Source organism: Vicugna pacos, chromosome 25 (genome assembly GCF_048564905.1).
Source record: "Vicugna pacos chromosome 25, VicPac4, whole genome shotgun sequence".
NCBI lineage: Eukaryota > Metazoa > Chordata > Mammalia > Artiodactyla > Camelidae > Vicugna > Vicugna pacos.
The window spans coordinates 23,056,930-23,079,699 of NC_133011.1; the positions used below are offsets into that span (position 1 = coordinate 23,056,930).

Sequence of the window (22,770 nt, forward strand, 5' to 3'; positions counted from 1 at the left end):
TTCAGCACACCAGTGTCTCTTCCATGCTTTGAGTCCCAAGATATTGAGTGATTTCAGATCCCTCAGAAGCAGGGAGACCAAGCATGCTATCTTGACATGCTTTCTTTAACCCTATTTCACCTAGTCGCCTCCTGCAGATGAAGCAATACCACTTTTTATTCACTTAGTAACACACTGCTTGTTTGAAGACAGGAATCTGGAGCCATGAGAATCTAACTTTAAAGGTACTGAAATCACCAGGAAGAGCGGATCACACAGGAAACACTCGTAACTGTTCAGAGCAATGCACAACTAAATTACAGCACGAAGGAAGGTGGCGAAACTTAACAGAAACAAAAATGAGCAGGCGGGTTCTACTTTCAGGAAGATACGAAATTCTTCCTCTGAACGTGGATCCCATCAGCCAGAATTGGATGAGACGCACAGTCATGGACACCGTGTGCGTAAACTAATCACCGCTTACTATCAACAGCCTCTGTAGTGGCTATTTAATTAAAAGCAAACCTTTATTTTTATAATCGTGCCTAATTATCAAGACGGGAGGGGGATGTTTACTTTGGATTACAATGCTGAAACGATGAAAAAGCTACTTTTTGAGAAAGAAAATGACCCCTGATACAGACATTTTCTTCTCAAAGCGTTAAGACACTGACAGTTGTAAACTGAGGACGGGGAGAGAAGTTGGGTTGTCACTGTTGCTGCTTTTCCCTTTTCTGATAGGGTTTCGACTTGAAGGAGCTCAGTCTATTGAAGGCAGTAAATTAACTCCTGGTTGGGCATTTCACCGGGTTCTACTTCTCCAACAGAAGGTCATTCCCACTTGTGGGGCTCCGCCTCCCGGGACAGGAACACCGCAGGGCTGCTCGGAAATTGACAAGACCCCAGCACCGCTGGCTAACAATTCCCCGACATCCTCGTGGTCGTGCTACTTAACACAAACGACAGGAAATCTTTCAAAACCCCAAAGCATGGGAATCAACACCCTGTACCATGTGGATCGTATCAGTCTGCTGGCGCTGATACTCCCATCTCACTGGGAGAATAAAGAACCAGAAACCACTTATCTTTAAGATGAAACAAAAGTCTTCGCTTCCTCCCTGCCCGGCTGCACAAAGTCCTCAACTATAAAGAAAGAAAGGGGAAAAAATGCACAAGCTGATACTTGGCCAAAGTTACTTGGGGCAGGAAAAAAAAAAAAAGATATTTCCTTAAAGCCCGTATGGGCCAGGCTGATGAAAATTGGGGGCTACCTCACTTCTCTTAAAAAAAAAAAAAACTAACACAAAACTCTGGGGTTTGCTTTGATTCTTTCCACTCTGGCTGCAGCTCTGAGGAGTGGTGCTGATGGAGCGGCTTGCTGCCTTTTCTGCAGACTGTGCAGGCACAGCCTGATGGAACGATGCGTCAGGGATCCTGTTCCTGCTCATCTGATGGGTCCCTGAGGGGCTTCTGAGTAACGGTGCCTCGCCTCCCACAGCTCTGATGGGACGTACCTCCCGACCTCACGTGGGGAGGCTGCCTCTTCAGGGTGGGCGGTTCGCACCCCTCCTGCCCCACTCTGGGCCCCTCTAAGGCGTGTTTTTATGAGGTTTATCGTTCCACCCGGGTCTGGGTGTGAACGGCGGCTCGACACAGACAAAATGATGTTTCCAAATAAAAGAATGTGCTACCCAGGAGGCACGGCCTGTATTTAATTTGCTGCCTGTGTTCAATAGACTGTGAGCTCCTCGAGGGCAGGGACCACGTCTCATCTGTCTTTGTAGTCTCGGTGACTAACACACGCTCGTTCGTTCGTTCATTTATTCAGCAGATGCTTACTGAGAGCCGGAGGCACGAGACGAGCAAGGGACAGACTTCAACAAGGAATCAGACATTTCTTTTGCCCCACAGGCTGGATGGCCATGGAGTAAACATACTTTCTAATATGTGATGAGACAGACACATGCACTCACATAAATAATACAAAAGCTGCACTATCTTACTCCCAGGATCATCGAATGTCAAAGATGAATGGGACCCTCTCTTACAGATAAGAAAGGCAATTCTCAGAAAGAGCTGACCAGCGCTTGACCATGTGCTCTCTTCACCTTGAGCAAGGTGGTCCATGGCAGATAAAGCACCTCAAGTAGAAATTTCCATTGCTTTCTGCAGCCCTCCTGCCCTCAGAACCTAATTCTGCCACATATATATATTTATTTTTAATATATTAATTTCCAAAAGTGCACATAATTCAAGGGTCTGCAGGCCATGGTTTAAATAAGGATTGTGAATCCAAATTCCTACAGGAGCCAAAATGTAAAACAATTTCAGAAAGTAAAGCAGGGGAAAGAACGGAGGTCAGCATAGAACAAACTGGAAACACACGCTCTTGTCTCAGCTATCTACGGCGAATTTACAGCTTCAAGCAACGGTTTTCATTTTCTTATGCTTTTGTTGGTTAGGAATTCATGAAGGGCTGAGCTGGGTGGTCCATCTTTGATCCACGTGATGTCCCCTCATCGGGACGGGGGATCTATTTCCAAAGTGGCTTCCTCAGTCAAGTAACCTGCACCGTGGTGCTGCTTGACCTTCTGTCTTTCTGCACATGATGTGTCTTCTTCTAGGGTGTCTTCTGTGGCTTGGGCTTCTCACACATGGCGACCTCAGGGCTGTCGCCTTGTTATATGGTCGAGCACTTCCATGAACAAGTGTCTCGAGACCGGAAGTAGATGCAGCCAGTTTCTGCCATATTGGGCTGGTCAGAGCAGTCACTGAGCCTTCACAGGGAGGATACTCACACATCGCTGCTCAGTAGGAAGAATGTTAAAAGAACTTACTAACATCTTTAATATACCTTAGCCTGTTTCAAAGAGCAGCAACGAGGCACCAGGTTGCTGTACTGTGGGACTGTGGGACTGTGGTCCAGTATAAAATATTAAGAAAATTTTAAATAGGAAATGGAAATTTGTATTTAAAAATATTTTAAAGTGTTGTCAACCAATTCAAATTTTCTGAAAAGCTCTGTGTGTCAAATACGCACATTTGCAGATTCTGCCATGCCCACCAATATATACCCTGGGCTTCATGAACCAAACAAAAGTCTTAAAGAGGAGTTTTAAGAAAATACTGACATGCGTTTGAATATATTTTGCCTACAACAGAAATGTGAAGATCTTAAGAGTGTTCTATCATTTCTGACAATAGATTTTTACTAAAAACACACCAGTAGGTAAGTGAGGGATCTTTCTAGAGAACCCTATCATGACCCACAAGAGAAAACTAAATGTCTCCTCTTCTGAGAATTCCCTTCTCCCACTTCTATCTTGTCCAAATCACAGTTTGATGAAACGAAGAGTGATTTTTACTTCTTGTTGAATTTGACTGAGTACTAGAAATACAAGATGATTACTTAATGCCCCAAAGGAAGGAAAAACAGACATGCCCAGAAACTAGATAAGAGATCACTGATATACACAGCCTAAATTCCACATCAGTACTTTTTAAACTTTAGGGACCGAATCACCTTTTGAGTCAGGAGAATTAGGGGATGTCCCAAGACTCAGCATTCTGAATCAAAACTCCAGATGATTCTGACGTGGGTGGTCCCTGACTCAGTGAAGAAAATGTGCGGGAGTAGGAGACAGGGTTTCTAACCCCGGTTTTGCATTAACTAGCTAGTTGAGCTCAGAGAAGTCATTTCCCATCTCATGGCCTCAGTTTCCTCTTCTGTACTACGAGGAGGGCTGGCCTGAGTTATAACAATGGCACAACAGACCATATCCCATGCTGAGGTGGAGCCTGCTCACTCAGACGCCCCTGCTCTCCGCTAAGCCCTGGCCTGGCCTCACGGTCCTCCTCTACCCGGCTACGCCCAGCAGACCGGAGGTAGCACCTGGGTTGAGACCAATTCTGTAGCCCTGACAGAGGATCTCTGTGGTCTCATCCTGCTTGCGTGGCACATGATGGTTTTGGAGGGAAAGACTAGTGGAAAGAAATCACAACAGGTAGCTTAGGGGGAGGATGACAGTTTCAGGGCAGGAGTTGTCCAGGAATAGAAAAGTGCCATCTGAGAGGGGTGGGGGTGCCAAACAGCCTGCCAGCCAATCTCAGGCCCACCCCGACAGCCACCGTGATGACGTCTTTAGTGAATCCCAGATGCTCTACTGCAGGACAGTCAGCTTCAGGAAGGGCAGGACTGGGACTGGGGTGAGCAAAATCATGGGTCCACACCATACATGAACCTGGGAGCGAGTGCCTCCCCTACACTTTGCACCAGGCACCTCCTTTGTCCCACCCCAGTCCCAGCCCTGAAGAGGCGATATTAGGATGATGGAGTTGCAAGTTTGCTGAGAGGTGTCATCTCTGCCACGGACCCTCTAGGACACAGTGGGAGTGGATCTTTTAAAAGTGGAAGTGAGGACAGGCCAGCTCAGACTAGGCCAGGAGTTCCATGGATCTGATTTACTGAAGGCTGTTGGCATTCAGGGAAAAGGCTCCGGATGAATGTTGGGTTAGCTGTGCAACTCCGGTCAACTTACTTAACTCTTTAAAGTCTCAGTTTTAAAATATTCAAGATGAGAGTAAGGTCACCTTCTCAGCAAGGACGCTGTGGATGGACAATGGCGCCGGACACACGGCATTCCATCATCACACGGAAAGTCTTTCTTTCTTTCCAGCCCCTATTGCGCCTTGAGTGATTGTCAGGAAATGAAGCAAACAAGGGAGAGCACCTTCATGCCAAAAATGGATGTGGAAATCCACGCCCTTGGGCAAAGGAAGGCTGGCAGGTCTTTACCCGCACTGTTGACTTTCTGACTCAAAACTGCTTTCTCTTTTAACTTCTCCCTTCCTGCTCAGTTTGGACCCAATGTGGGAGGTGGACAGTACAATGCCAGGATCTCACCCACCAGGAAACATCTCCCAGTGCTGCTCTGAGGCCAAAGTTCCAGGAAAAACATTACAAACTCTTGTGTCATAGGCCTGCTTGAATGATAGCTTCCATTTACTTAGGTGGGTGGCATGTGCTTGGCCCACTGTTAAACACCAGTGAATATTAGCCACATCAGCCCTTGTCACACCGTCAGAGGTAGATGGAAATATTCTCCGTTTACAGATGAGGACACCGAGGCTCAGATGGCTCATACCTGTAGAAGTGGGTTAGAAACCGAGTCTTTTCCTGAGTTCCTCACCACTGTTTACTGTTGAAGAGTCATCACTCTGGAAATGCAAAAAACCCAAGAAGAGTTCATTGCTTTCAGAGAGTTCAGTAACACGGAGAGGCATCAGCACTAGTATGTAAAACAGAGAACAGCAGTGCGAGGCAGCTCAACCCGTCAGGAAGCAGCTCGGGGCAGGGACGCTTTGTTATTTCTTTACGCCTCTATGTTCTAGTGCAACGCACGGCTCTTTGTAGGTCACCAGTCACTGTGACTCTGGATGTATGAGCAAACAAAACAACAAAACAGTAAGTGCTAAGGTACATGCTACAGACAGAGGTAACTGGTGGGAATTCAAGGTCCAGGGAGGTCCACAGGGGTACGACGGAGAAGGCCAGCTTCATGGAGGACAGAGGGGGACCCGAGCTGGGATTGGAGAGGTCACAAAGAGCAGAGAGAAGAAACACATACACGGAGGCGAGATCGAGCGTAAGCACGGGGCGCTGAGACAATGAGGAGGATGACCTGCTTAGCCCACCAGGCAGGCAGCCAGCTAAGCCAACTAATAACCGGCGGGTTCTTGGTGTCAAACTTCATGTTATTTGGGAACAGGGCAACCTCTGAGAACAAGGTCAGGGGAAAACTGTAGGCTGGTCTAGACATACAATGCAGGGAAGTGAGCTGGAGCAGACTGGACTGCAGGAAGGGCAGTTCCCCACCCATGGCGGGGGAGATGCAAAGAGAACTTCTGGCAGCTGTGAAAAACATACGAGGAGGACGAGTCAGCAACGAAGAATGTGGAGGAGGAGGGGTACCAGGGAAGGTGCTTGGAGGAACACACCCTGGAGCGGATCACCCTCTTCATCTGGTTTTCCATGGACCATAGCAGCCTGTCTGCTCTCAGAAGACCCTTGGCACATGTGTCTATTCTGTAAAGTGAACTCGAGGAGATCATATTTACTAAGGGCTAAGCCACAGGCTCAGCCATGAGGCTCCAAAAGCCACAAAGTCCCTTTAGTAGGGTTGTCTAACCAGATATATATAACGTTTCCTACACACATATATGATTTTATATAAGCATTTTACATAAATGCTAATACCATATAAATTTACATAATTTTGTCCTGGTTTTAAAAACTAAGTCTAAAAATGGAAGAACATGAAAGATGGTTCTATTGAGGCTAGTGGTTCCATCTTCACCCTTCCCACCCAATTGTACCAAAAGTACGATGAAATCGTACCAGCCAGTTCCGCTCTGTCACTGTTCAGTTGGTCTGTGTGTCCCAGCCAGGAAGAAAATCATTACATGGTCATGACCTCCTCATGGGCCTCAGGAACCCTCACACTTCCCACCAAGCAGCCCAGAGTAGGGATGGGGGTGATCTCTGCCTCTGCCTTGGGGGACGATCAGCGCATCCTTGCCCACCCTATATGCCGTGGAACCCCAGTGAGCTGCGGGATGTTGAAAGGCCTCGTGAAGAAAAGGACTTTCTGATTGGGACAGGGCAGGCCTTAAAACATCCCAGGTTTGGTGGTGACTCACTAGGGGGACCGGCAGGACTCAGCACATAATTATGCTCATGGCTAAGGTTTATTTCAGCAAAAGGACGCAGAGCAAGATCTGTAAAGGGCATAGCCCCTGGGGTGAAGTCCGGACGAAGCCAGGCACGAGCTCCCAGGCACCCATCCTCTCCCTGTGGAGTCTCACAGGATGCGTGTCATCCCTCCAGCCATGAGCTGTGACACACTATGAAGTGCTGTCCACCAGGGAAGTGTGTGAGAGACTCACTGCGCAGAGGCTTTACTGGGGGCTGGTCACATAGGCAGGCTGGGCCTGGCAAGTACCCAAATTCCAGACTCAGACTCCCAGAAGGCAAGCAGGTGTTCAGCATAAACGACGCTGTTTGGATAGTCTGGGCACGTGGCCCTTCTGATCAGGGGTGGTGGGACCCCTCCTGAAATCCAGCAGGGGCCAACCTTGCAAGCAGGACAGCAGTCTCAGCCCTGCTATGTTAACTGTTTTTCATACGATAGTCTATTAAGTCCAGAAAGCTGTGTCTGGCACGGCCACCTTGGGGAGCTTAGTAATACACATTAGCACATGAAAGGCTTTGAGAAGTACTACAGTATAGAAGCCTGCTTTAAAATTTTAACCAACATTTCCCAAACCTATTTGATCATTACCCTTAAAAAAAAACACAAGACTTATTACACCCTTTTGGACAGCAGCATTCTAGGGAATACAGTTCGGGAAATCCTGGACTAAGCGGACAAACCTGCATCCTTCTCTGCCTCAGCTTTTACTGTTCAGTCAACACACGAGTAACAACAGCCGGCAATTAGAGTGTTCTTACTGCGTGTTAAGAGTTTTTTATACAAGAAGTCATGTAATCAAACAAGAGGTTGGCTGAGGTGACCTCTACGCCGGGGAGAGCAGCCCAGGAGGGGATAGCAGCTGCACGACAACTTTCCTAACCCTGGTCCGCCTTGGTTTCCTGACCTGTAGAATGAGAACACTGCCATACACAGTAAGTGCCACACATGTGCTTGCTGATTTTCTTTAGGGTAAATAAAATTCTTCCCCGCTTAAGCAGTTTTGATCGCTTGCTCTATGCCATGAACCACGGAGGGACACAGACACGGACTCCTGTGTCATCAGGGACTGAGGGATGGGATGGTCCAATGCGGGTGGCCCAAGGGAACCAGAACGGCCCCGGGTGGAGCTGGTTCCAGGTCCCAGGATGCTGTGACACCCGAAGCCGGGCAGCCAGGCCGATGCCAGGGAGTAAATGCAGATCGTCACCGGCCAAGAGGCGCTGTCAGTTCCCTGGCGGTCTAGGACTGAGGCCAACCACATAAGTGATCTGTTTTTGACGCAAATAGGGCAAGACTCTAAACAGCCTTCAGTTAAACCTGGCGATTTTATCCATACGGCTGAAGAAAGGCACCTCGCAAGAAAATCCCCTCTGAATCAAGACTCACACATCTACGTGGTGGGAAAACGAACAGGGAAAGATGCCCAATTGAAGAATGACAAACTGCCATCAAGCAAAGAGCCCATTTTTAATATGCCTTAGCACTTTTTCTTTATCCCCTTTCAAGCTATCTCCAGGTAAGGAATGTTCTATATAGCTGAATAATCCTTCATCGAGACATATGAAGAGTCAGCAGTGTCATTCCGGAACGTGAAGGACAGTGATATATTTTGTAGGGGGTCGATAGACACAGGTAGGTGTAAAGAGCATGTGTGGGGGAGACCCCTCTGTGCTTGGATGTGCTCAAACCATTGCCCGAATAGGGAATTTTGCCAGGGCTTGGTGAAGAAATGAGTGGGTTATCTCCTTGAGGCAATCCTAGGTTTGTGACATCCCTAATTGTTCTCGCCGATAATTCTTTGTCACCACTTTCTAAGCAGTCATCTCTTTTTTGAAGGATCCAGAGCATTCCGTATACTTTCCCAGGGCCATCCATGCCTATCCATCCCTAACACTGAGCTGTGTGCTTGGCTTACCGTATAGGCTCCAAAAATCACGTATTGAATAAATGCAGTCATTCGTTCACGGATCCTTCTGTTTTAAATATCCAGCACCTGCCTCCTTACCGAGCAACATCTGATGCATCAAAGCCTGTTTCCTCTCTGCATCCTGCCTGCCTCCCTCGGGTGGTACCGTTCTCACAGAACACTGCACTTTGTGGATAAGAAGAGTGGCCACAGGAGGAGCCTTTACTTTGTTTCAGTGCGACACTGCTCTGGCACCTTGACATGTATCAGCTCTTCTTTCTACACAATCACCTACAAGGTAGGTCCTTTTGCTCCCTGACATTTTCAGGCACAGGGCAATGAAGCCCAGAGAAGAAAGGGTTTGCCCAAACTTCCATAGCCTCAGTCACAGACCCACAGTCTCCATCCTCATGTTGTGGCTATGGTCTAACCACTCACGGGCCTACGTCAGTGCTGGTCTGGGAGATGGCTGTGATGGGGCAGGGCTGTTCCTTAAGGAATTCCTCCGACAATCAACAGAACAGGTTGGATAACCCACAACCACACAACTCAAACACGGAAAAAACAAGGCCAGGGGTTTTGCGGTCAGACAGATCTGGGTCAAGTTCCAGCCTCTCCAAATTTTAACCTTGTCCCCTTGGCCATGTCATTTCCATCTCTCAGGGCATCAGTTTTCTCTCTAGAAAATGGGAATTAGGGGACCTACGTCATGGTGCTTGTTGTGAGAATGAAACGAGTTAAAGATCGTGACGTGTTCATTCGAGCGCCTAGTGCAGAGCTTAGTTAACACTAACACCCATTTAAAGGTGCACTTGATAACCACACTGCCTGAGATCTGCCTGAGGACTAGTAGGTGTTCTATAAACGTCCATTAGATGAGTGAATACATACACGTCTCAATTTGCAGAGCCAGTGCAATGAGACCTACACAGAAAGGGGTCATTGTATTCTGGTTGCCTCACAATGGATCTTCTTATTTCCAGGATTGCAAGCTTAGTAAAATATGCATAGGTTGGTGTCTAGATTTTTAGACGTGGTACCAAAATAGCCAAATTCACGATGGGAAACCTGCCTGCCTCTCACGAGCTAGTCCTTCCCCATTTTACTTTTCTTGGTGTCATTCCTGGCTCTGCTATTGGACTTCAGTTTCTTTAATCGCATCCCATCATCTCCCTGACATAACTCTGTGACAACTTCTTGTGTTAAAGCCACAAACTGTTCTTTCTTGCCATGTAGAAGTCTTCAAAGCTCACTTTTTCCATGGCTCCATCTTTATGAGCTATATGCTTCTGCCTCTAAATACTAATGCAAAAAACGATGTTAATTTGGTAAGTGTATATCCCTGTCATTGATCAAGTGCAGTGAGGGCACCAACCCCATAACAACCATGCTCAACACCTTTTAGGGTGTCTTCCTGCCTCACAAGGACCACAGGGGATGCCTCTGGACAGTGAGGGAGATACCTTACAACCCTGCTGCTGGGCTGCTGTTGACTGGATCAAAACTGGGCCAATCAGAGATCCTGTCCAGGGAATAGAGAATTGAGTTGGGGGAGGGGCAGAAAATAATTGGGAGCAGAAATATGAGAAACGAGAGAGCACCTGGGAGAGTTCTGAGGGCTGTGGCCAGAGTCAGTGACCTCGGAAGGGGTGAGATGTCATCTGCCATCTTGTGACTTGTGTTAAAGAGATCCCATGTAGAGAGAATGAAGTAGATGGAAAAGGAGAAACAAAGGAGAGAGAGAGAGAGAGAGAGAGAAGACTGGTCTGAACTCTTGCTGGCTTTCCAGTTCACAGTTGAACCTCTTCCTGAGGTCCTGCTGCCTCTTTGCTCTGAAGCCCCGTCAAAGACCTTTTCTCTGTGTGTCTCAGGACCACCCGACCAAGCTTCGCTGTCTTGCTGAAGCCACCTCCAGCTTTCTGTTCTTCACAACCACAAGAATTCTAACTTTCCTAATGGCAAAACTACGATTACAATTAGTGTTATCAGCCATAATCCTTATGTGCACTTAACACTGTGCACATTTACAAACTGCTTATTATTATTAATATCTACTACAAGCAAGTACTGGAGCAGAGCTGCTGAAGCAGCCAGCCAGAGAACTAGTAATTGGGTGGCAGCTGGAGGTTAAAAAGCAAGCCAGGCAGAGGGAGTGGATTCACTGAAATGATAACTAATGCAAGAACTCATCAAATCACTGGTGATGATTCCGTTCACAAGAGTCCATCAAGGTCGGGTGAACACAGATTGAGAGGACAGGAGGGAGAAGTGTTTTCTTATCAGGAGAGAATAAAACAATGAAACAGATGGATTGCTGTTTCTAAGATGAAAATTACAAGAGCACAGGATACTGGCTATGCTCAGGTGGTTCCGGAAAAAGAAACGACTGCTGTTTCCGTGGTTCTTAAGAAATATGCTTCACTCTTACAGATGCCAATAAAGCATTAGGCAACTGTCCATTTAATCATGGAAGTGCCAGTGGAGATTCATATTTAACAGAGACCAAACATAAACAGACAATGGGGAAAGGTGTATCTGAATTAACTAACCATGTTTGAGGAAATAATTGAGGCAATAAAAAGATCAATAGGGAATCAAGCCACTCTCCAGGATCTAAGGGTTTCTCAGTGGGATATTTCAAAAGAAGAGCGTTTTATGAACTCATCCCATTTTTAATGCACTAAGAAATGTCACTCAGGTGCCTATCATCTCTGCAGAAATGGGTACACAAAGAGACTCGAGTTAACTGCAGAGCTAGTGGGTGACTGATAAAAAGGAACTTGGCAACACGCCTCTCTCTACTCAATGCAATCCCGCAGATATATCAAGAAAAACAGAAACATTCTTCCAGATCAGGAAAATCACAGTAATCATGTTGCTTTAGAAAATTTGGAAAACCCAGGAGAGTGCAAAGAAGAAAATAAAAAGCACCCTGAAGCCACCATCCAGAGAAATCACTGTTAAAATTCTGGTGCATTTCTTTCCAGTTTTATTTTCTTCTGTGAGTGTGAAAAATATACACATATATTGACCGTACATACACTAAAAAGAACATTTTAATCTTTCATGTATATGTTATTTTCATATTCTTCTTTTCACTTAGTTATCTAGTGAGGATTTTCTCTTGTCATTGCATATAATTTCAATGCTGCATCACACTCAATTGTATGGTTTTGTCATAATTTAACCAACATATTAGATATTTATAGTTTCCACTTGACCATTTTCTATAGACTAAATGTTTGCATTGTCTTAAAATTCATATGAAGCTCTAATCCCCAGTGTGAAGCTATTAGGAAGTGGGGCTTTTTGGAAGGAAATTTGGTCCTGAGGGTGGAGCCCTCAGAAATGGGATTAGTGCCCTTATAAACATGAGACACGAGAGAGCTTGCCTTCTTTGTCTTCCTCTTCTGTCTACCCTCGCATCATGTCAGGACGCAGCAAGGAGGCAACTGTCTGCAAATCAGGAAGAGAGTTCTCACTAGGAACCTAATCAGCACCTTGGTCGTGGATTTCCCAATCTCCAGGATTATGGGAAACACATTTCTCAATTGTTTAAGTCACCCAGCCTATGATATTTTTGTTATAGAAGCCCAAACTAAGATGCTAATTTTTTAAACATTGAAAAAAAGAGAGTTGTTTATTTTCACTTCCTTTCCCTACCCCTTCCTCGTGATCCATTCTCACTTTTCCTGTCCAGCTCTGCTATGGGAGGCTGCCCCCTGAAGACTGCATTATCTGTGATCTTGTGCCATCTTTCTTCCAGCTGTGTTAATCTAGTGAGAGGCACCAGCAGGGGGCAGTAGGCAAGAGGTTTGGCTATTCTCTCATTCCCTCCCTGCTTGGGCCCGATGGTTCTGCACTGGCTATACCTCTCTGCTACGGTCCGTCCGGTCAGCTTTCCCCTCTCCCATGGCACAAGCTCTCTGCAGACTCTGTTGACCCAGTCCCTCCCTTTGTTTCCTCTGGCTTCTGCTGCTATTAGTCCCTGGGTGACTCAACAGTCTTCAACCTCTGCTAACTAACTGCTTCTTCATTATCTTTAGCTTCTCATCTGATTTGTATTGAAAGTTTCAATGAACACCTTGCACCTTATGTGGTATGACTTGTGGAATTCATTTATTTATAAAAAGTGTGGTGAAATCAACACCATGTAACCTCTACTCCAAATCATGAGAGGCTTTAATGCAGGTAAAATGCTCATGACCAAACTTGTGAAACAAGGGGGTAGTCTAGACTCTAGAAACTTCTTCCCTGACATTTTCAGAAAGGCTCACTCATCTAGTTTCCCTCAATTCCTCTCCCTCTGTAATGTTCGCAAAGCACATACTTTCCCCTTCCTCACAGCCTTTGCTCATGCTGTTACCCTGGACGGAGGGGTCCTCCAGTTTCCTCCCTACTTCTAAGCACAGTCTGGAATCCTACTTCCTTCCTGAATTCTTAGAGCCCACGACCATCTCTCCTTAGAATTGCTGGAGCTGTGATGTTCAGTATGGTAGCCAGTAGCCACCTATGGCTGCTTCAATGCAAATTAAAATTATAAATTCTCTCTCAGCACTTTAGTCACACTAAACATATTTCGGCTGCTCAATAGCCAAGGTAGTCAGTGGCTACTATACTGAACAGTGCAGATCTAGAATATTTCCATCATTTCAGAAAGTTCTGTTGGACAGTGCTGTTCTAGAACACTTCATTATGTATGACTCCAATGAGTGTTAAATCATAAATACTCTTGTATTATTATTCTCCCATTTTGGAGTCAAGGAATAACAGAGAAGAGTCTGTTTTTTGTTGTGAGTCCAAACAGTGCTGAGCACACAGGAGATACTTAGTAGATGCACTTGCTGACTTGGGTGATGACCATGACTGTTTCTCAGCAGGACACTAAAATGCACGGAACTATAAATCATGGAAGCAAGGGGATAGCAACGGTAAGAATGGACAGTTTGGTGGTAGTTGTGGTAGGGATCCATGCAGTCCCCCAGTAACAAAGGCAAAAACTCCGTGTCCTAGAAAATGTCCTCCTTACGTACTCATAAAGAACCTCTAAACATTAGGAATGATTCTTTAACAGGTTACAGATCCTCATCGAAAGAAATCATCCAAGGGACCCAAATGCACAACTCTCTATAGAAGCTTCTATACCACCCTTCAGACTTTCTCACAGACAATGAAAACCTGTCTTTAAGTATTGGTACATTTATGACTGTGATTCTGGTTCACAAAGAAACTGGCCTATGTCAGAAGCAATTTAATGGACGTGATAAAGCTATGTATCCCATACAATGCCCTCTCTTTCGTCTCGCTGGCTTGAGATGATTGCAGAATTTGAACAAAAAAATCCAGTGAACAAAAAATGATAAAATACTGCATCCTTTTCCTAATCTCGGGAAAGAATGTGTCCTTAGATGTGGATCCACTTCCTGTCTACCATTTATTCAGATCTGTGATAAATCTTTGCAAAAATCTCTCTTTTAATCCTCATAGCAACTCTGTGAACTAGGTATTTTTGTTCTCACTTGACAGTGGAGAAAACTGACTTTCAGAAAGGACATGACATTTGCCTAAGGTTCAATAAGTGGTGAGAGGACAGAGCTAGAGTGACCATTTAGATACTTTGACTCTTAGGATCACACTTTGGGTCACTTTGTGATAATTTATCCCAATATCCACAGAAGCAAGGCTGGTAATGGGGGAGAAGGCAGGGGACAGGGCATGGTGCATGGCCTCACCATGTGGTTTTGTGACCTCTCTCTCAGTATAGCTCTTGTTCCTCTCTAAGTCTTTTCTCATACTCACTTGAACAAGCCTGCTTCAGAAGAGGCTCGGGATGTGCACAAATGCTGACGGGCGACCAGGAGGAGAGCATGCACAGGACACTTGGAGCCTGTCCCTGTAGCTCTCTTATTTGACATAAAACAAGACCTAACGAAAGTCAAGGTCAGGAATGCTTATGGGTCAAGTGACCTTACGGCCCCCCTCAGCACACTTGACACATACATTCTGGTGATTCCTAAGTTTACACGTCCTGTGCTAACCCTTCACTGGCACTTCACAGTCAGACATCCAGTGGCTTTCCTACATGTTTCAAAGCACCTCCAACTTAACATGTTACAAACCGACCTCTTCGTTTTCCAGTCCAGCCTCTGCCTCACACTCCCCCTTCCAGACACCTCAGCACAGCCTCCTCGAGCTGAGTAGCAGCTCAGGCCCGGAACCCACACTCACTCTGGATTCTCCCTCTCCCAGCCACACGCAATCCATCACCAGGCCCTGCCGGTCCTGCCTGCAAACACATCCAGCCCCGCTGTCCCTGTTCAGCTCAGTGGCCACCACCCCAGTAGCAACCATCGTGCGTTCTCACCTGGATTTCCGCACAAGTCACTGACCCTCCCAGTTTCATCCCTGCCCTCGTCCAGTCCATTTTCCACACAGCTGCCAGCGTGATCTTTTGAAAATGAAAATGAGATCTCATCGCTCCTCTGCTTAAAATCTTTTTGTGCTTCACATGACACTTACTGAGACCCTATTCCAAATCCTTACTGTGGCTTCGAGGCCCTGCAGATCTGGCCGCATGACTGTGCTATGTTCAGGCCACATGACTTTCTCTTGAGCTCTGTGGTCCAACCTAAGGTCTGTGAGAAGCAGTTCCTGGGTAACATTAACCTCTTTCTGTCCTGGAGTCCCTAGAGTTTAGCACATGCTTTTCTGTCTGCCTGCTAGCTGCTCTTCCCCTACGCTTTACCTAGCATCCCTCATTTGTCCTTCTTTGTCCTCATTTGTCACCACTTAAATGTCACTGTTATTCCCCACTCTAAAACAGAGCTCTGGGTATTTTATATTTTTCCTTCATTACTTTTGACACTATTTTACGGTATACACAGACTCCCCTCACCTTCGGTGGGTAGGACCCCAGAGAGGGACATGTTAACTGAACAAAGCCACAGGGGGCAGTCAGTACAGCTCCTTTGGAGAGACCTCCCTGGCACTGGACAATGGTGGCCACTCTTCCAAATCTCACCAAGTCTCACATACCTCTCACCATAGATTTTTTTTCCAACAACCAGTGGCCAATTTTGTGATATTCATGTTGGCTTTCCTTAGGTCCAGATAATTCCTCATTTCCTACTTATCTTTATCCTTTGCTTCCATTAAAGTAAATCTGAATCTATACAGAAAGCAAATTTGAAATCTTGAGAGCAAATTTCATCTCTATAGAGCTTGAATTTTACACCTGTATGTACTTTTTTTGGTTCCTTGTGGCATTTCCAAAACTCTGCCTTTCATGCCTTTTCCTTCTGCCATTAGAGTCAAGACTGGTCACCGGATGACATAATAAATGGTAGGAATAGAGGCAGAAACAGAATAAATGTAAACAATGGAGCACAATTAACTTAGACCACTAAGAAAGATTGCTGCTTGCTGGACTGCTCCAGAGCAGTGTCCCGATGCTCAGGGACTGCGCGTGTACACTGAGGTGTGCTCTACCAGCCCACTGGACGACAGGGTAGGGAAGTGTTCAGAGAATGGGTATAAAATACAGGTTAGCAATACTCGTTGGATAGTTAAAGGTCTAAGTAATTTTTTTAAGGAAAAATTAAGAAATAAGTAGTTATAATGAATCAGTGCTACAGGGGGTGACATTAAATGAGATGGGACTATATGTAGATGCAGGCTTCTTTCTATCTTAATGCCCACCTCCCCTCTAGGTTCTAAAATCACCTAGGATAGGGACCATCTACTCTGTTCCCAGCTGTAACTCTAGTACCTGGCATGAACTCAGCACAAAGGAATGAGGAAATATACTCACAGGGTAGCCAGAGTTACAGCGTGTGTGATGAGCCCAAGACCCTGCTAAGGAATTCCAGCCCGGAGAACTAGATAAATAAGTATAATTGAATTCATCTGACTGAGTGACATGTTCACTTAATTAAAGCAGAGAATCAACTCTAAAACACACGATTATCCCTGACAAAGAAGCAGAAACTGGTTGGGAGAAAGGGAGAGGGAAAGAAAGAGAGGAAGCAGAAAAGATAATGCATATTTAAACTTTCAGAAAGAGGAAGAAAATTAGAGACCATTAATTTATACCTAAATACATGTCAAATCCTAGACCAAGATTATTCTAGTAAAACTCCTTGTGTAACAAAACAAATATCCACGCCTCAGGAGAGGATCGATTAATTAAAAAAAAATACAAAATAATTTTAGGCCAATGAAATTAATTCTGCTATTATCTCTTCCTCCCTTCCATGGTGTGGTCTGAATTTCAGGGACACAATGACGAAAACCAAACTTCCCAATACTTAAAGGAGTAAATATGCACATAGGTAGTTTATAGGAAACATAAATCATGACAACCAGCCAACGTGACAGAAATGAGATGAACTGAAAAGCAGAGTCATGTGCTTCTTATATATTTTCAGACCCTCGTATACTGTCCTCGTCAATGTTCAATGGTTTTTAGTGCCGAACATCCGTTTCCCTTCTCTTATATAACTTGCAAAGAGTGAGCCTCCAGATGCATAAATCAAAGTCACATCACCTCTTTCACAGCAGACACTTGAAACCTTTGAGGTCACTGCTAATAATTTTCTGTGCACTCATTTATGCCAAATCAATTTCCATTAAATCAATTAAAATAGCAACTAGTATAATTTCATGTCATTGATCTGACAAGATTAAGATTACTCAGGATATTTGGGGGCATCAGGAACTGCTGGGCTGGCATCTCTGCTTCATTATGATGTCAAGTTGGGAGATAAACAAATTTGATTTCATAGTGCCCCAAAATCTCCAGTATGCAGAATGCGACTCAGCAAAGTCACACACCTCCCATTCCTGGTGGCCCCAAAAAATGGAAAATGGGGGACAGAGAGTCATCAAGCTATGAAGAGAAATCTTTTATTTGAACAGTCTCAAGCATTAACATTTAAAAGTGCATCAGCATCAAGAATTTTTTTATAAAAGCAAAAAACTGCATCTTTGAAACAAGAGCTACTTCACAGCAGACAGGTAGCCTAGAAGGAAAGTGCACTGGTTTTGGAGACAACTAGTTATCTTACCTACTGTGATGATAAATTTTATGTGTCAACTTGACTGAGCCACAGGGTTCTCTGATATTTGTCAAATGTTATTTTGAGTGTGCCTGTGAGGGTGTTTTTGGATGAGATTAACATTTGAATAGGCAGACGAGTAAAGCAGATTGCTCTCTCCCATATGGGTGGGCCTCAACCAATCAGTCAAAGGCTTGAACAGAACAAAAAGGCTGATCCTCCCTCAGGTAAAAGGGAACCCCTCCTGTCCAACTGTCTTAAGTTGGGACATTGGTTTTTCTCCTGCCTTTGGACTTGAACTGAAACACTGGCTCTCCTTGGGTTTTCAGACTGCCAGTCTTTGTACTGGAACTACACGGTCAGTTCTCCTGGCTCGCCGGCTTGCTGATCTTGGGATTTCTTAGCTCCCATAATCATGTGAGCAAATTCCTTATCATCCATCCAACCATCTCTCTTAGTATCCTTCCATCCCTCTCTCCTTTCTCCTGCCTACATATATCTCCTATATAATATTATGTATCTATCTCCTATTGGTTCTGTTTCTCTGAAGAACCCTGTACACCCACTTTTTAATTGTGTGACTTTGAGCGGGCACTGCAGCTCTCTGGGTCTCAGTTCCTTCATCTGTAGAAGGGAGTTCATGATATCTATCCTGCAAAATTATTGTATGGACTAATTTTGGAAATTAGAATGTCAAATGTGTAAACGAGCACAATCAATATTAGCTCCAGACTTCCCCTTTGTGATAAATTGGAGAAGATCTGACAACCTGTGCTTCTGCACAGAAATAAAAACAGTATCTAACACTAATGTTAAGTATGAATGATTTTGAAAATGGCAGCCAAACTTCATGACTCCTCCATGGTTTCAAATATGAACCATAACTGTTCCTTGTGGAGCTGAAGGAACTATTTTTCTTTCTTTCTTCCCTTCTTCTGTCTTTACAGGAGGTCCTGCCACAGCAGCTTTGCCATGATGCCTGGGACATGGGAAATGGTGGAGACTTTGTGTAAAGTACCTTCTTTATTGCCCTGTGGGACTGCCTAAGAGAACGTCTTTCATTTTGCCTCAGGAAACAGGAGTGGCGGGATTTCAGTGGTGTTGCCTTCTGAGAGCTGTGGAGGGAGGGCCATGTTTTTAGATCTTGGGTGAATCACCTGCAAGATTAGGTGAGAGTATCAGGCAGGCTCCAATCCGTTTGGGCTTTAAGATGAGATAGCCTCATGCACTCGAAGGGCTGAAGCTTCCCTCTGAGTTCAGCTGGTTGTGACAGGCAAACTCATGAAGCCCAAGGGGAGTTTTCTTCCGATGCTACAAAAGAGTGGAGTGGCTGGTGTACTGTGTGTGCTGAATCTACACAGGGCTGGGTGGTGGCCCTTAAGCTTTCATCAGCATAAGAGTCATTAGGGGATGAAGCTATGAAAAATACGATGCCTGGGCTGGAGAGCCTACCATGACATTTCCAGAGTAAGGTCCAGAAATCTACATTTTGAAGAAGCATGCCCAGAGAATTCTGCTGCAGGGAGGTCACGGATCTGGGGGAGGAGAACGTGGTGCAGAGGAGGGAAGGATGGTACTTGACAATTCTCTCACTTGCTGTTTCTCAAGCTACCACTCCAGGTGGCCTCGTCTCTTGAGTTGACTCCTCTCCATCCCCACTTGCCACCACCTTCCTTCAGACTGTCACCCTCTCCTGCACAGATTAATGCCACAGCTTCCTGACTGGACGTCTGGTCCCCTGTCTTGTCCTTCTCCAGTGTATCTTCTCATCTTTCAATATACAAATCTGATGAGGATGGTCTCTGGTTCAAAACTCTTCAGTGGCTCCCCACTGCCTCTAAATTCCGTAAGGAGACCAAACAAACGAGGCATTCACATCACCACTGGGTCCCTTTCCAGTCTCACTTCCCACTGTCTTGCCTCCTTTCTTACTCACTCTCCACCCTCCAATCATACTAGCCGTCCTCGTGTTCCTGGATGCATCACACTTCCTCTTTAACCTTGACCTCAGAACAGCCTGCTCCTCCCACCGGGACATCCTCCCCAGCCCCACTTGCCCTAGTTAATGTCTCTTCCTCTTTTAGATCTCAGCTTCCTGAGGGAGGTTTTCCTGATCCCTCGGGGTCAGGAAATTTCCTCTGCTTACTCACCCTCCAAAGCATAATTAACGTCCCCTCTCACGTCACCCATTGCATTGCTGTAAGTTTTTCTTTGATGAGTGCCTTCCCCATTAAAACATGAAACCCATGTATGTGAGAATCATGTCTGTCTTGCTTACTGAATATCACTAACACCCAGTAAAGGCTGACACATAGCAGGCACTCAGTAGTAAATGCATGATATTTTAATAAATATACTTTTATGCCATGGTGAAACTCTCCAAGGTTCTTATCACCTTGGCAATTTTATATTTGCTTGATGATTTAAGAGAAACTTAACACACCCTGCTAACTATAACACCTGGCTCACTTACTCTTAGAAACTTCCCTAATACATTCCTTTTAAATTGGCTGCCCTTCCTACATGGTCCTAGAATTCCACATTTACCTCTGTAACTCCTCATGTCTCTTTCACCTGACTTCAAAGCCAAGAACTGTCATATTCATCCCTGTACCCCTAACACATAGCATATAGTGCTAGGCACATGGTAGGATCTCAATGAACCTTTTTTTTTTAGATGAATTACTGAATGATTGTGTAATTCCTATCTTAAAGGGTTAAACACACAAAAGGGGTACTAAGAATGCAGAGGTTATGTCAGAGAAGGACAGATTTTAATTCTTGGCTGGGGTACAAGTCTGGACCATTCATAGTACAGTATAGATATGTGGTGCCTTCTAGAATTGGTATGTAGAAACTCAAATGGAAGGAGAACCTTGAATATCTCCACTGTGTAGAACTTTACTTCAGGCCCTGAGAATTGGTGGCCCCAAAGAAAAAGGCCATGGAGAAAGTGTATCATATACAATACTAGGGACTGAAATTCTAAAGCACATAATGGCATATTTCTCTATTTCTTCTTAGAAAAGCCAAAATAGCTCAGCGCACTGTTGAAAATAGCTTTGATTTTCTTTCATCACGTCCATATGCCACTGTCTTACTACAATTGTCTTCCTAAAAGTCTGCAGGAGATTTGAATACCATAGAGCCCAGATGGCAGGGTCTAGACTTACCTTGAAGAAATGAACCCATGTCAGTTGTGAAAAGCCCACATATCATTTTTTTTCAATGCAATAACAGTCATTCAAGATTCTCCAAATCCAGAGTCAACACACAAGGTGACATAACAATGCAATTTCATGGGCATCTTGAATTGTTCAAGGCATATCTAATATATTTTAAAATTTCACTTAGAACATTTAATGAAAAGGGGGTCAATGGCAAGGAATTTTGAGGTTGGTGATTTCTGCAGAGGCTGGTAGGAAGCATTTGGAGTCTTTGGGCTTTAGGAGGAAAGGTTCATTCTACAGTTACTTGACGGTCTCACTCAGGAGAACACCGAAGAGTAACAAATATTAGGCAAAAGGCAGGTGGGGTGGCTCATGTATTGAAGAGCTCTTGCTACAGATATTGATACTTAAGAGCCACTGCCATGGTCTTTACTAGTCAAGCCAGGACAAAAAGACCACAAAGGAATAAAAGATTCTGGGCAATTTTGCTCATGGGTGATGTAAAATGGCTCTGTAGCTACTCTTATTATTATTTTTTTTTATTACAAACCCATAAAAAATTGATATTGCATTCACTGTTTTGAGATTATGCTGAAGATGAAATGGAGTTGGTAAATAAGAGAAAAGGGCAACAATTGCATTTAAAATAGCCAAAATAAACTGAAGATCCATTCTCTAGTGGACACTGTACTAGGAGGTGGGAGAGCTCAGCAAAATCAGAGGACAACTGAGGCTGTCCATGACCTGCAGGGGAGACAGAGACACCATGCACAAGCTCCTCCCCCTGCCTCCTGCCAGTCCGTGTCCATCTGCCAAAACTTCAACCTTCAAGATCGAGTTCACGAATTACACCTTTGGCAAGTTTTCCCTTAACCCTCCTTGGTTCCTGGATGAGGTCAAGTTCCAGTTCTGGGCTGACACTGTGCACCCAGGCATCTCCATAATGCTGTATGTATCCTATCCTCAGCGCCAGACTGGGTGCTTCGTTTCATCCCTAGTACCTACCACAGAGCCCGTTGCTCACTGGATGCAAGAACAAATAGGTATTAGATGGTCACTGTGTAATGAGTAGATTATTAGTGTGAACTAAGTGCTTAGTGATGCAGAGGAGGGAATGCTTTGTTCTGCTTGAGAGATAGGTAAGGCTTCTCAGAAGAGGTGGTCTCTCTGGAAATAGACTCACAGACATAGAAAAACCATGGTTACCAAAGGGGAAAGGGGTAGAGGGGGAAAGGATAAATTAGGAGTCTGGGACTAACATATACACAATTTTATATATAAAACAGATAAACAGCAAGGACCTACTGTATAGCACAGGGAACTATGTTCAATATCTTGTAATAACCTATAATGGAAAAGACTCTGAAAAAGAAACACACATACACACACACACACGTATATGTATAACTGAATCACTTTGCTGTACACCTGAAACTAACACAACATTGTAAATCAACTATGCTTCAAAAAAAGAAGAGGTGATGATACCTCATCACGGCTCGGTTCTTTCACGAGTTTTATTACACCATACTCATAACAAGTCTCTGAAATAGATCCTATCCCCATTTTTACAACTAAAGAATCTTAATCTCTGACAAGTAACTTGCCCAAAGTTAATACATCTATGAAATGTCTTAGAATGGCTTTCTATGGAATGCTAAAGAGCTTGGATTTTATTCTGTAGGCAATTGGGAGCCATCAAATGTTTTAAGGAGGGAAATAATGTTGTCAGAAATATATTTAAATTAACTCTGGCAATAGAAGTAGGAAGTTAATTACAGGAGAATGAATGGGGCAGGGCAGAGACTAGAGATCAAATAATAACTAGTGGATTATTCTAATGGCTTGGGAAGGTGCTAAAGAAAGATGATTTAACACAGTGGCAAGAGTAGGGAAGAGGCAGGGAA

General features: G+C 44.7%; 1 protein-coding gene and 1 long non-coding RNA gene across 4 annotated transcripts in view; one reads left to right on the forward strand and one right to left on the reverse strand.

Moving 5' to 3' along the window:
• The window catches only part of SAMD12 (sterile alpha motif domain containing 12), a 341,402-nt gene that overhangs the window by 116,624 nt on the left and 202,008 nt on the right, over nt 1-22,770 (reverse strand). The gene's annotated exons all lie outside the window — the stretch shown is intronic.
• Nucleotides 13,418-18,729, forward strand: LOC140689286 (uncharacterized). The gene is made up of 2 exons (XR_012064181.1): nt 13,418-13,568; nt 18,641-18,729. It is a non-coding gene; the product is annotated as an uncharacterized lncRNA (long non-coding RNA).